General features: G+C 35.2%; 1 pseudogene; it reads right to left on the bottom strand.

The window, feature by feature from the left end:
• Nucleotides 1-13,942: 13,942 nt before the first annotated feature.
• On the bottom strand, nucleotides 13,943-14,039 carry LOC122118535 (annotated as a pseudogene).
• Between the last annotated feature and the right edge of the window lie 668 nt (nucleotides 14,040-14,707).

Raw genomic sequence — 14,707 nt, 5'->3', positions numbered from 1 at the left:
AAAAAAGATAAATAATATTTGCAAGTGTTCTGATTTCTAGAAATATGTTGCAGCAAAGTTTAGTGTAGTGTACTTTCCACAATAGGAAGGGCATCATATTAGCACAAGTGTAGTATTTTTTCACAACAGTGATAAGCTATTCATGATGTGAATTAAGGGAATTTTAAGGTGCACCTTACAAATTAGAAACTGTTGGGCTAGGAAGACTTTATGGCATAAAAGGTTGGGATTGATGGTCACAGAAATAATAGCTTACTCTGATAAACAAATGTTTACTCTTGAGAAATTAATTATTACATATACTTCATAGTTATATTCTTCACCAGAATATGACTATTTTTTTCTGTTGATTTCTCAATATGTAACACCCCATTAGAAACTGCAGCTATTGCAGAATTAAATAACATGCAAACAGGTACTGTTTTGAATATCTCTGATATGAAATGCTCAAAATTTGAAAATGAGTAGTCAGTATTTATAAGAAATTTGAAAACCACATATATACTGTCCTTTGAACAGTTATTCAGTTTTAAAAGTTAGAAGTTTCCAGAGAATTAAACTGTTTTCTGTTTCACTATGAGATAATACTGAAATTATAATTTTTTGGAAAATTATGGTAGTTATATTGTGAAAATATTGTATATTTTGATAACATTCAAGTTGATGAACCTCTGATAAAAAAGGTATAATTAATTAAAATTAGATGCCAAATAGTGTTCATTTTTAAAAAGATAAAGCACATAAAATAATATTTACTATAGCAATACAGTGAAAGTATACATTATGTAACTTTTTTTTAGTTTAATTTTATTTTTAAGGTGATAAATACTGGGGTTGCATTAATTGTAAGGTAGTGAATACCTAATATGTCGAAATTTTAACCACTACATCATTTTTCTCACACTTTTCCTTTCCCCCCAAATCCCTCACAAGTTGTAATGTAAATTTCCAACATGTTGTCTTGTGAGTATTGCTATTGCATTGGTTTACCCTTTGTCCTTTGTCTCCCCAATTTGTTGTTCATCTTGCCTTGTCAAATTAAGATAAATGCATGTGCACTACATACAGTACTGAAATCAAATACAGCACGGGATAAACTATAGGGGAAAACACAAAAGAAAAAAGAAATCACATAGTACATTTAAAAAAAAACAACCACAAAGAAAAACCTCTATTTCCATATCTAGTTGTTCATTTTGGTCAACATGATCTTGTATGGTCCTATATACAAAGCTTTTGAGCCATTCTGCTCATCTGCTAGTGTTATTCTATACATTTCCTATTATTACAAATAAGGGAAACTATGCAATCTGTTTTTTTGAGTCTTGCTTGTTTTATTCAGCAGGGCTTTTGAAAAATCTTTCCATTTCCTTTTGAATTGGAAGCATAGAATTCAGCCATATAGATATATAGATGGATAGATAGATAGATAGATAGATAGATAGATAGATAGATAGATAGATAGATAGATAGATAGATAGATAGATAGATAGAGATAGATATAGATATAGATATAGATATGTATGTATATATATCTGATATTTTGTTGATTCTTTCATCTACTGAATGGCATATTGGTTTAAAACAGGTTTGCATATAAGTATCACGTAGGGTCTTTCAAAAATGACAGATGACACCTCCCCAGAAATACTAAAATAATGATATCTACGTAAGAAATCATTTCAACAAGTGTTGAAATATCTGGATGAGTGTAATTTATGTCTTGCACTGAATTAGGCAGGAAGATATCCAATATCATATGGGATAAAAATGGTAGTGACAAAATATTCCATTGAGAAATATATAGGAGGCTGCCAAAAGTATGAAGAAATTCAGATAATTTTGAAGAATTTAGAAATACAAGCTCAAATATGTTTCTTTAAATAAAATTATGTAAGTGGAAGGGCAAAAGAAGGAGAAGAGTAGAAAATAACTGACAGCAGATCATTGTCCCAAGTTAGAGTCTAAAGTCATAATCTAGAGTACGGAGGAAGATGGCAAAAGGTCTAGGCTAAGCAAGCTTTCACGTAGACAACAGTTTTATTATTCCAGTCAAGAATCCTAGGCTAGAGAATCACACACAGTGTGCCATCACAGTACAGAGAGTTTGGCCAGAGATGGAAATCCAGGCAAGGAAACAGATCTGAGCATCAATGGCCAGAGCCACCATGCCTACAGAGAGAGTCCAGTCAAAAAGATGCCAGACACAGTGTGCATATTCTACTCAACACCAGGAAGGACTGTCAAGGAACAGATATATTCATGCTGCAAATTGCAGACCAGAAAGAGCCCAGTAACCAAGATTCTGGCATGAGTAGAACCCTGACATCCTCACTCCTTCTCAGAAAGCAGAGGTGGGAAGGCGGCCCCTCTCCCACCACCAGAGAGCTACATCTTTGATACTGACAAAGGCCCAGAAATTGATATTGACAAAAGGCCCAGACTTTGACTGTGCAACTACAGGACTTTGCTTGATGCTTGCCTTAAAATAGTGTTCTAGCACAAAAGTGGTGTTACTTTCCTACCAAATAGAGGCATTCATGGAATCCAATAAAAGACAGCTGAAAGAAGTCAGGGAGACCTGAAAGGGAATGTTGAATGGAGCCCAACAGAAGGAATGGGAGTCCAAGGAAACCATAACCAATCAACTAAGTGATTTGAGAATAAACACAACACCATATTAAGAAAGTAATGAAGTTCATATAAGATCTCAAACAAAGCTCCAACAAAGAATTTGAAGTCATCAAAGCTGTCCAAATAGAAGGAAAAGAAATTAAAAACAAAGTGGAAAGTCTTGAGAGCATGGTAGACCATGCAGAAGATCGAATCTGAGGGACTGAAGACAGCCAGGTTATTTTAGAGAAAGAACATACAACTATCTAAGACAAACCCAAGAAATAGGATAGATCTATTCAACATTTGGAAGACATCCTCAGAAGGCCTAATCTGAGGATAATAGGAGTAGAGGAGCACCTAGAGGCAAAAGTTAATGGACTAGGAAATTTGGTTAACATATTCCAAGCAGAGAACTTCTCAAACATGGAAAAAGATAAACCTATTCAGATTCAAGAAGCTTTTAGAACCCCAAATAGACAAGACTAGGACAGGATATCTCACCGTGACATTATAATCCCCATAGGATCAATTCCAAGGAAAAAATCCTTAAAGCTGTCAAGGAGAAAAAATGAATCACCTATAAAGGGAAACCAATTAGAATAATATCAGATATCTCAGCGGAGACAATTACAGCAAGAAGAGCCTGGAATGATATATGCCATGCCTTAAAGACAAACAACTATCAAACAAGAATACTGTACCCAGCTATACTCTCCTTCATAAATGAAGGCACCAGCCCTAGGAGTGGTTTTCTTCACTGGGTAATCAGAGCCAGAAGCTGCCCCTCCTTCTAGCAGCCTGGACAATCAATTGAAATTCAGTAAACAGAAACCCTGAGAATGTCTCCAGGCTGGGCTCTGTGAGTTTTTCACAAACTAGCCCTCGGGAAAAGCTACTATTTGTTGAAAGGCCTCAACTCTACCCAGAACCTAGCCTCATCACTGCATCTCCCTCTTTTTTGATAGTCAAAGCAGATCTGCCTCCCATTGAACTAGCCTGGGAAGAGGATCGCAAAATCCTGGGTAAAGCAGAGCATTTTTGTGCCTGTTCGAACAAACTGACTGAAGAAACCAACCAAGCCACAGGACCACAAGCAGACCAGAGACTCCAACAAGAGGCTGGTCAAAGACATAAGGAAGATACAGGATTTTTCCCACCCCTCCCCAAAAAATCAAAGAACTTCTTCTTCTTCTTCTTCTTTCACCCCTCCCCAAAAAATCAAAGAACTTCTTCTTCTTCTTCTTCTTTCTTCTTCTTCTTCTTCTTCTTCACATAATATAATTTTTTTTTCTTTTATAAAACTTTTTTACTCTTTAATTTTTGCCTTTTTTGAAAAAATTTTTTTTTCCAGTAATTCTTTTTTCTCTTCTAATTTTTTTTATTTTAGTGATACGTGAGTGTGCGTTTTTCTTTCTTTTTTTTTGTTTTCTTTCTCTTTTTTTCTTTTTTAATTATCTTTTTGTTTTTTGTTTAGCTCTACTGAACTTCTGGTCTTTTTTTCTTCCTTCCTTAACCTTTTCACCTTTTCCTCTCTTTCGTTCTTCTTTATGTGATTTAATTCTTGTCCTGCACAACCTCAAATAAACCCGTAGTTAACTATTAGACCCTATCCCCCATTGTGTACACACTTAATCCACAAATTTATTACTCAATTCAAAAACCTCTGAGACTTAAATTCCTTAATAGCAGTACTACCTCTTTATACCTATATAATATTTTAAGCATTTTTATTTTTCAGTTTTTCACATCTCCTTTATACCCCTCCACTTCACTCAATATATTCATGTTCTTCTCTAAATAGATTATTTTATTTCTGCATAATATTATTGATTTTTACTTTTCTATTTTAACTGGTTTCTTTTCTTCTCCCTTTCAGTTTCTTCTTTTTTTCTGTCTCTCTACTTTCATTCTACCCAACCTATTTTCTGCTTTGAGATTAGGGCTTAGTTAACTCTCCCTGTGCCTCCCCACACCAATCTATTCCTATTTTTTACCCACATCTCTCCCTAACCCTAATAATTTCTGTTTTTCCAAATTCTTCTTTGCAGTTCGTAGTCAATTAACATATGGTTGTTTGATGTTGAATAGATATATCTGTTGAACTAGATTGTATATGTAGACTATTGACTGTGCAAATTCAGATTTTGGTTGATTCTTGCCTTAAGAGAGTGGTCTAGCACAAAACAGGTGCTATTTACATCTCAAATGGGCAGAGTAAGCCGGGAAAAACACAAGAAAAATGGCAAATCCGGGTATCTCAATTCCCAATCTTGATAATCAGGAGACAGAACAGATAATGAAAAATCCAGAGGAGAGTTCCCAAATAGCTCTACAAATACTGCTGGCAAACATGATAAATGAAAGGATTGAAAGCATACAAAGGACACTCTATGAGCATGATAGGGAGAGAGAGGAGGCAATCCAAAAGTTTATTCAGGAATATCATAAGTGTGAGGAAGCTACTCAAAAACTGATAGAGGATTTGTGTGAGCAGCTTGAGAATACTCAATGAGAAAGGCAAGAATGAAGTGAGCAGGCTGAGAACACTCAAAGAGAACTCCAATGAACGGGAAGAAGCTAATCAAAGAGGAATACAGGAATTGAGAGATCAGGAAGAGAATACACAAAGATCAGTAAAGGCATTCATGGAATCCATTAACAAAGAGCTGAAGGAAGTCAAGGAGACCACAAAGGGAATGCTGAATGGAACCCAACAGAAGGAATGGGAATCCAAGGAAACCATAACCAATCAACAAAGTGATCTGAGAGTAAACACTGAACACCAAATTAAGGAAGTGATAAAGTTAATACAAGATCTAAAACAAAACTTCAACAAAGAATTTGAAGCCATCAAAGCTAACCAATTAGAAGGAAAAGAGATAAAAAACAAAGTAGAATGTCTTGACTGCACGTTATACCATGCAGAAGATTGATTCTCAGGGATTGAAGACAGCCTAGATATTATAGAGAAAGAACATACAACCATCCAAGACAAGTCCAAGAAATATGATAGATCTATCCAACACTTGGAAGACACCATCAGAAGGCCTAATCTAAGGATAATGGGTGTAGAGGAGCACCTAGAAACAGAAGTTAATGGTCTAGGAAATTTGTTTAAGAGGATCCTAGCAGAGAACTTCCTAAACATGCAAAAAGATAGGCCTATTCAGATACAAGAAGCTTTTAGAACCCCAAATAGACCAGACCAGAATGGGACATCACACTGCCACATTATAATCCACACAGGATCAACTCAGACCAAGGAAAAGATCCTTAAAGCTTTCAAGGAGAAAAGATTAATCACTTATAAAGGGAAACCAATTAGAATCACCTCAGATTTCTCAGCAGAGACAATCAAAGCAAGAAGAACCTGGAATGATGTATGCCATGCCCTAAAAACAAACAACTATCAACCAAGAATACTGTACCCAGTAAATTCACCTTCATAACTGAAGGCCAAATAAAAACCTTCCATAGCAAAGAAAAATTGAAACAATACATCTCCACCAAATCAGCCCTACAAAACTTTCTTAAAGATGTCCTACACATAGAAAACCAACAAGACCCCAATAAAGGCCAAGTAACTGCACCCAAACTGAGAATCCAAGAACCACAGGAAAACCGAGATTTCGCAGCCCCCAAGAAGGTGGATAACAAGGCAGGAACTCCCAAATACATCTCAGTCCTATCTCTCAATATTAACGGACTTAACTCTCCAATTAAGCGACATAGACTGTCTGGTTGGATTAAAAAACAAGACCCTTCTATCTTCTACCTTCAGGAATCACATCTTTCCAAGAAAAACAAACACATTTTCAATGTTAAAGGCTAGAACAAAATCTACCAAGCCAACGTCCCCCATAAACAGGTGAGAGTTGCAATCCTAATATCAGATAAAATAGACTTCAAATTAAAATTCGTGAGAAGAGATAAAGAAGATGGCTACAAACTAATTAAGGGATCTCTCCTTCAGGAGGATATTCCAATTCTCAATATCTATTCGCCAATTAAAGGAGCACCCAAATTTATCCAAGTAACACTACTTTCCCTCAAATCCCACATAGATCCAAAGACATTAATTGTTGGGGATTTTAACACACCACTCTCCCCACTAGATAGATCAACTCGGCAAAAACTCAACAGAGAAACCGCGGATCTAAACAGCTGCATAGATCAACTAGATTTAACAGACATCTACCTAACATTTCACCCAGCAGCATCAGAATACACGTTTTTCTCAGCAGCACATGGAACATTTTCTAAAATAGACCACATTTTAGGCCACAAAGCAAACATGTCTAAATTCAGAAACATTGAAGTTATACCTTGCATTCTCTCTGACCACAAGGGAATAAAGTTAGAACTCAACACCAAAAGCCACCAAAGAAAGTCCGATATCACATGGAGGCTGAACCACACACTGCTGAATCCCGAGTGGGTCATGGAAGAGATTAGAACGGAAATTCAAATGTTCATGCTATTCAACAAAAATGAACACACAAATTACCAGCTCCTCTGAGACACAGCAAAGGCAGTATTCAGAGGCGAGTTTATAGCTCTGAGCTCCTACATCAACAAATTGGAGAGATCTGAAACCAAAAATTTAATCACACATCTAAACCTCCTTGAAAAAGAGCAGCAAGATAAACCCCAATCCAGTAGAGAGAAAGATATAATTAAAATTAAATCAGAATTGAATGAATTAGAATCCAAGAAAAGTATAGAAAGAATCAACAAAACAAAGAGTTGGTTCTTCGAAAAAGTTAACAAAATTGACAGACCCTTAGCGAATCTTATCAGAAAAAGAAGAGAACACACCCAAATAAATAAACTCAGAGATGAGAATGGACACATCACCACGGAAACAACCAAGATTCATAACATTATTAGGTAATACTTTTCAAAACTTTATGCTAATAAGTTTGAGAACTTGACAGAAATGGACCTTTTCCAAGCAAATATTGACATGCCAAAACTAAAACAAGATGAGTTAAACCATCTTAACAGGCCCATATCAAGCACTGAAATAGAAGCAGCAATAAGAGGCCTCCCAACTAAGAAAAGTCTAGGACCAGATGGTTTTACAGTGGAATTTTACAAGGCCTTCAAAGCAGAGCTCACACCAACACTGCTCTCTCAATTTCTTTATTACTCTTTTATTAGCTTCCTCACATTACGCGATTCCTGTTGCTCTCTTTGAGTATTTTTCGCCTGCTCACGCCATTCCTGACTTTCTCTTTTTCTGTTCTTGGCCAGCTCCCCCAGTTCCTGTCTATCTCTTTGACTGGTCTCAGCCTGCTCATGCCATTCCTTTATTTCTCTTTGTGTGTTCTCAAGCTGCTCAAGCAATTCTTGTATCAATCTTTGAGTAGCTTCCTCACGCTCATGATATTCCTGTATTGAACTTTGGTTTGCTTCATCTCTCTCCCTATCATGTACATTCAGAGTCCTTTGCAGGTTTTCAATCTTTTCATTGCCCATGTTTACCAGTAGTGTTTGTAGAGCTTTCTGGGAATTCCCCAATGGATTACTAATTATCTGTTCTGTCCCCCGAGTATCATGAGTGGGAGTAGGGTACCCGGACTTGCCATTTTTCCTGTGTTTTTACGGCTTGCCCTGCCCTTTTGGGATGAAAGTAACACCAGTTTTGTGCTAGAACACTATCTTAAGGTAAACATCAAACAAAGTCTGTAGATGCACCATCAAAAGTGTGAAGATATAGTTCAACAGATATATCTATTGAACATCAAACAACTATGTATTAATGGACTACGAACCACAAAGAAGAATTTGGCAAACCAGAAATTATCAGGTTTAGGAAGAGATATTGGTAAAAATAGGAATACAGGGATGTGGAAAGGCAGAGGGTGAGTTAATTTAACTAAGTCCTAATCTCATAGCGGGAAATAGGTTCAATAGAATGATAGTAGAGAGAGAGAAAAAAAGATAAAAAGAAAGAAAAAATGAGACAAGAAAAAAATAGAAGAACAAATATTAAAAATTAAAAAGTGAAACACTTAAAAACTTAAAAATTATGCAAAATACAAACATAATATTCAAAGAAGAATTTGTATAGGATAAGATAAAGGTAGGGATAGAAAGGAGACGTCAAAAACGTAAAAATAGAAATGCTTAAAATATTATATACATATAAAGAAGTAGTACTGGTATTAAGGAATTTAAGTCTAAAGGTTTTGAATTGAGTAATGAATTTCTGGATTAAGTATGTACACAATGGGTGATAAGGTCTAAGAATCGACTATGGGTATATCTGAGGATGAGCAAAATAGCAATTAAGTCATGTTAAGAAGAACAAAAGAAAAGAAAAGGTGAAAAGAATGAGAAAGAAGGAAAAAAAAGGATCAAAAGGTCAGTAGAGCTAAACAAAAAAATTATAAAAAAAAAAAAAGAAAAAAAAAGCACACACACTTATACCCCGAAAATAAAAATTATAAGAGGAAGAAAAAATTTTAATAGAAAACAAATTTTTTTTAATGTTAAAAATTAAAATTTAAAAAAAGCTTTTGGAAAATTTTTTTATAAAATACTAAAAAGAGTTCTTTGATTTTTCTGGGGGGGATGGGAAGATCCTGTATCTTGTGTCATTAACCAGTCTCTAGTTGGTGTCTGGTCTGTTTGTGGTGTTTGATTTTCCTGTGGCTTGGTTGGTTTCTTAAGTCGGTTAGTTTGAGCAGGCAGAAAAATGCTCTGGTTTATCTAGGGTTTTGTGATCCTCCTCCCATGCTGGTTCAATGGGAGGGAGATCTGCTGTGAGTATCACAAAAGTGGGAGATGGAGGTTTCCTCTAGTTTGGAGATGCTGTGATGAGGGTAGGTTCTGGACAGAGTTGAGGCCTTTCAGCAAACAGTGGCTTTTCCCTGAGGGACTAGCTTATGAGGCACTCACAGAGCCCAGCCTAGAGCCTTTCTCAGGGTTTAAGTTTACTGAATTTCAATTGATTGTCAAGGCTGCTGTAGGGAGGGGCAGCCTCTAGTTCTGTTTATCCAGTGAAGAAATCCACTCCTGGGGCTGGTGGAGCTTGCTCGGCCCAGGCTGGGTGACTTTTCTCTGGGTAGAGCTGATTCTAGCAGGTCAGGTTAGGTTCCTGTGACCTGCTAAATGTCTCTTGTTTTCTTCCAAGGTCTGAGTTGGAGCTAGCAGCTCAGCCAGGCCTTTGTCAGTATCAAAGATGGAGATCTCTGGTAGTGGGGGGAAGGGGTGGCCTTCCCTCCTTTGCTCCCTGAGAAGGAATGAGGATGTTAGGCTTCTACTCACACCGAGTCTTGGTTCCTGGGTTGTCCCTTGTCTGCGAACTGTAGGATGATGATGTCTGCTTCTTGTCAGTTCTTGCTGGGTTGAGTAGAATCCGCTCAACTGCCGCCGAATTCACTTACATTATTTTATTCTATTTCATTTACTTTCATAAAAACAGGGTTTTCATAAAATGATGCATAAAAAAGCCTATATACCCACTTACTTCTTCAGATCTTAACAATATTTATTTCAGAAATGTCTTTAGCTCTATAGTCAATAAACTGAAATAATACTAAAATATTCAAAGGCTTTTCAGAATTTGCAAGACTCGCTCTGGGTTGTTATTTATATTGGAAAAGATATTCGAAAAGCCTTATTTGTTAAAGTTGTGATAGTTACTCCCATAAAAAAGCCATTAGTGAAGATCCCATTGCATGTACAAAACAACTTCAAATGCATCCACAATCTGGAGATGACACATGCTTTTTGTTTGTTTGTTTTTGAAAGGTATATCTAACAAGCATATCCACAATACTGATTTTCAGTCAATATGATGGGATATTCAAACCTAATAAATACAGGGTTGATTATCTTAGTGAGAATAGATATGATGTTACAAAGAAAGTTATTTTCAACAGAAATCCGGAAAGAGTTTATCCACCTTGTGTTTCACAGGAAAAACCATGGAGTAACACCTGTTTGGTCAAGTCAGTCAAACTCACTCCATGAGTATATCTTAAAAGTATAACCAATTTAAGAGGTCAAATACATATTTTGTACTGACAGTCATCTTACAAAAATAACTTACTACCTAATTATATCTGTATCTTCTTACCTAACATATAATAAGAGCTGAAAGTAGTCTCTTTTATGTAACTTAATGTTGTATATGCTTTGATTATGATGATGTTATTATTTGACAAATAAAATGTACAGAAGGGTGGCTCCACAGAAATGACATGACAGAACACTGATAAATAAATACATTGCAACACAGTTAGCTCTCTTCAGCCTCACACGGTCCACATTGGCAAACAACATTGCAACAGCACACGCACACATATACACATACACACATGTGTGAACATGTACACACACATACTTGCATGCTAAATTCAGGGTTTAGTACAAAAAAGTACAAATAAAATATTAGTGATTAGGACAAACGTTAATTTGCCTTATTATAAAATAATACACAATCCATTTACCATGGGTGTTACATTTTACTTGCCTCACCACATGTGACCATTTAATTTATTTAATTCATTCATTCATTCATTTGTTTGGTGCTAATACCAGGCTTGAACTCAGGTCCTGGCTCTGTCCCAGAATTTGTTGATTTTTTTGTTTCAGATTTCTCAAGCCTAGAATTTTACTGCTTGTCCCACAGCTCCATTTCTAGCTTTTGCTGGTTACTTTCAAATCAGAATCTAATGGACTTTTTTTTTTGCGTGGTCTGTTTTCAAACCACAATCCTCAGATTTCATCTTTCTGATTAGCAAGGATAAACACATGAGCCACTAGTGTGGCTTCTAGTTTTTCCTCTATAAATATCTAATGCACATACTTAGACAGTAATTTAAAACTTAGAGTATAGAAGAAAGTTGTACAGTGATGATATTGTCCTGTCAGAACTTTAAGCTAGTAAATTTCTTCTTAAAACCATAAACAAAAATGCCATGACATAATATAAGGGAACTCACTATTGAACATATGAGTTTTAAGAGCTTTCTAATAGATCCATTATTTGTTACCCAACATCTGTATAATGCAGTAGTAAAATAGAAGTCCTTTGTAGGAATACATAATTACCTTGTTTTTAAAGACACCTGTTTTCATCTAAAAAAGTAGGCCTCTCTATTGTCTTCATGTGATTTTGATGATTGAAGGTGCTTAATGAGAAGTCAAAGTTTATTACTAACCCTTTGCTATCAATTACCTCTCACCATTTCTTCTTGGAACATATAATGATAAAAGCAATAGTTCAGAATAAGCAAGCAATAGTTCAGATTCACACTTCCAGTGCAAGTGGATCACCAGTAATTAATCCTTGATACCATTTTCCACAAAGTTTTGTCCCAGATACAATCGGCCTGCCTTCTCTAGCTGCTTTCCTAGCCTGGACCTATTCCTTCACTTTACAGGAAAAGTGTGATTTAACTGATTTCAGTCAGATCTGTTACTAGAATTTTCAGAGATTTAGATTCTTTTGGTCAAAGCTATGTCTCTATATATAGGCTATTAAAAATGTATGTTCTAATTTCAATAAATACATAAATTCAATTTCCATCTCTTGTAAAAAATAAAACTGTTTGCTCTATAAATTGATCAGAGGCATGGATTTTGTGGCTAGCTAGGTCATCGCACATCTGTCTCTCTCTTTCTCTCTCCCTTTCATGGTTATCATAGATAATAAGATTGCTCCATAATTATTCTAATTTATTTTGCTTTTATATTTTTGGTTGCATAATTTCACTTTCTGCTCTGCCATTTCCCAAATCATTTACATAGAAGGCATTATTTCATATTTTCTCATTCCTAGAATAAGCTGTACATGAAGACACCACTGGTCCTCATTTTCAGTCTATACCTTTGAATATGGAGGAAAACCTTTCCTCTGCTCTCTATCAATTCCCTACTCTCCAGCTAGTATAATTTCGAAGAGTAAAAATGGAAAAAGAGAAAAAAAATCATGGTGAAATAACAGATGTAGAAATTTCACTGGATTTTTCTGACCAGTTCAACCAACGTGAACTATTGGGGAATACATGTGTACCTCATTCCCACTGGTACTCAATGTCTCTGGTTAGGCAATTCTGATGTAGACAAGGAAAAAAATGAAAAAGTGAGGAATGGTAACATTTGCAAAAAAAAAATGGAGAAGTATTCAAGCAAATTTTTGTTTGGGCTGCTGAAAATAATTGGCTTACTACAGTACAGAGACTACTTTCCAAAAAGAACACTCATGTGAATACTAGGGATGATGATGAGTATACCTCTCTTCATCAGGAAGCCTACAGTGGACACTTTGACATTGTCCATGAATTGGTGGCTCAAGGCAGATATTCATGCAATAACTGTGAATGGCTGGGCACCCCTGCACAGTGCTTATATGTGGAATAATACCAGAGTGGCTTCTTTCTTAGTTCATCATGATGCAGATACCACTGCCCAAACTAAAGTCCTCTTGACCCCCTTGCATCTTGCTGGTTGAAATAGAAATAGCAAAGATATGCTGGATCTCCTTCTATTGAAGCATTATATGAAACCAGGTCTGAAGAACTTGGAAGAAGCTGCATTTGATATTGCCAAAAGGATAAATATGTATCACTACCTCTTTGAAGTTGTGGAAGGCTGTAAAAATTGTTCTCTTAAGTCATAATGGTTTGGTTAAGTTTCTGAAATTTTAAAAATGCCAATCCATCTTTGTGTCCGTACAAAATATTTTCACAATACAAAGCAACGGCAATATCTTACTTTAAAAATTCATGGATTCCATCGTATTTTTCAAGTGAATTGTCTGAGGTTGACGTTAAAATATATTCAAGATTTGTTTGTATACATCTATAATGATTTCTGCCGAGTTTGTGATTTTTTAAATCAGAAATCATTTTAACTTATCTGTTGAAATGAGTAGTACAGAAACTAAAGATATTTCTGGTGCTTGTCTGAAAAAAGTATATTTTAAAATAATCTGTATTTTGTTTGTACAATGTCCAAAATGTATTTCATTTGTTCCTGGATATAATACTTTGAATTCTACATTGTTTTATGATATATCGGTTCATTATTAAATGTGTTATTTCAGATAGCATTCCATATAGAAACAGATTAAGATTCCTTTTTATCCTAGGCCTATATAGTATTTTATTTCTTTGGGATAAAATGACAATGATATCTAATTTGAGAAGTTTTGTAAAGATTATGCTATGTAAAGGCCTTTCTAAGTTGAGGATTTAGTACACTGATGTCAAACTAACTTTCAGATCAATGAATTACATTTATTGTTACATTTGCATTTGTGTAATCAATTTTTTAATAACTGTTTTTAATTTCTTGCATCTGAAGAATGAAAAATATGGAATACTTCACACATTTTCATATCATGCTTGTGCAAGTGCCATGTTAATCTCTATATTGTAATTTGGGTAAACGGGCTGCTGAAGCATGTAGTATCCTGTAAATTTAAGTAGTTAATGATGCAGTCTTTATACAGGCATATATCCTTGATTAACTCTTTGTAACTAGGAAACCTTATTGTTCCTAAAAATGCTATTGATCTTAATTCTCTAAAATTCTGTGTATATTGGAAAAAAACTTATATTGTTTGGTCGATTGCTCACATTTGCAATTTTTTTGTCAATGACTATTTTAAACATTTTTCATTTTAAATTTGATCATACTTTGAAGCCTTTATAGTTAGGTCCAAAGGTGATCCTTTTCAAGTACTTATTTATCAACTGAGTTAGCTTTGTGGAGCTAATGGCTTCAAATTAAGCCTTGCTTAAGAGTTACTTCTAAACTTCTGCAGCTTAAAAGTTCCTAAATGAGGTCATACTGGCACAAATGTTTACCTGACCCTTTACTATTCTTCCATGTAGCAACAGTCCAATCAGAATATCTTACCCTGACAGCCTAGATTTTCTTATTGGAACAAAACTAATCTTAGTTAAAAAAGATCATAGAGAGATGAACAGTTAAGATAGAATCGTTTAGACTAGAAGGTATTTTATCAAAAAAATAATTGTTTTTATACCTAACATTTCAAAAGTGACTAAAGCCAAAAAGGTGAAAAAATTTTCACATGCATGATTACTACTAATGTCCTGGCTATTCT

Source organism: Dipodomys spectabilis, unplaced genomic scaffold (genome assembly GCF_019054845.1).
Source record: "Dipodomys spectabilis isolate Male_0828 unplaced genomic scaffold, ASM1905484v1 ptg000154l, whole genome shotgun sequence".
NCBI classification, from domain to species: Eukaryota; Metazoa; Chordata; class Mammalia; order Rodentia; family Heteromyidae; genus Dipodomys; species Dipodomys spectabilis.
Note: the sequence above shows the minus strand (reverse complement) of the source record. Positions and strands in the feature narration are given on the sequence as shown.